Genomic DNA, 873 nt, shown 5'->3' on the forward strand with positions numbered 1-873 from the left:
TAATATTAAGAATTTTTTCTTCCATGAGTTCCTTAATCTAACAACAGCAAAATATACATTAATGAAAAAATAAAAATACAAGATGGGAAGTCTATTTTATGGAAAATGTGTATATTTCTTGTTACATAAACATATTTATTGAATTCAAGATTATAAAAGTCATCTAGACTCAATCTGTTTATGTTTTTATTTATTGAAAATGTAAAAAAAAAAGAGACTAAAAGTAAATATTGTCATTGATTTTGTTTGAACTTTAGGAAAAGAAAAGAATCTAAAAATTAAAACATATTCCTAATTATCTTGAGAATTTATATTTACATTGAAGAAAATGTAATTATATTTATCATTGGCTTTAAAATGCAAAGTTCGTTTTATCACTACAATATATCAAAAACCAACTTTTACTTTATATAAAACCTCATATATTAGTACATAATCAAACTCCTTTAGTACATAATCAGATTGAAACATAAGCTTGTGATCCCAAATTAACATTCTTTATATCATCAACAGATAGTATTATAAGAACAATTCAGCTTTGACTTCATCATCAAATAAACTAAAAAGAGGTAACATCAACATCTGGCCATGGAAGCACATTTCACAGCTTCCAAGGATATTCAACTCTCAAAGGAAATTCACTTGTGACATTACAGAACAGAGTAACCATAAACAGAACATCATGTACACAGAACAGATTAACCTGGAAGGAAAAATGTACCTTAAAACGCACGAATTCATGCTTGAGAAGACGAACATAGGCATCATCCCACCTCTGAAAATGGCGTTCATGATCCTCAGTGAACAAATGTGGTGTCTTCTTCCTGAAAGATTCTCTCTCCTGAGGATCCCATTTTCCCAGTAATGTTACCA

This window comes from Vigna umbellata, chromosome 9 (genome assembly GCF_029865625.1).
Source record: "Vigna umbellata cultivar VRB3 chromosome 9, Vumbellata_1.0, whole genome shotgun sequence".
In the NCBI taxonomy this organism is placed as follows: domain Eukaryota; kingdom Viridiplantae; phylum Streptophyta; class Magnoliopsida; order Fabales; family Fabaceae; genus Vigna; species Vigna umbellata.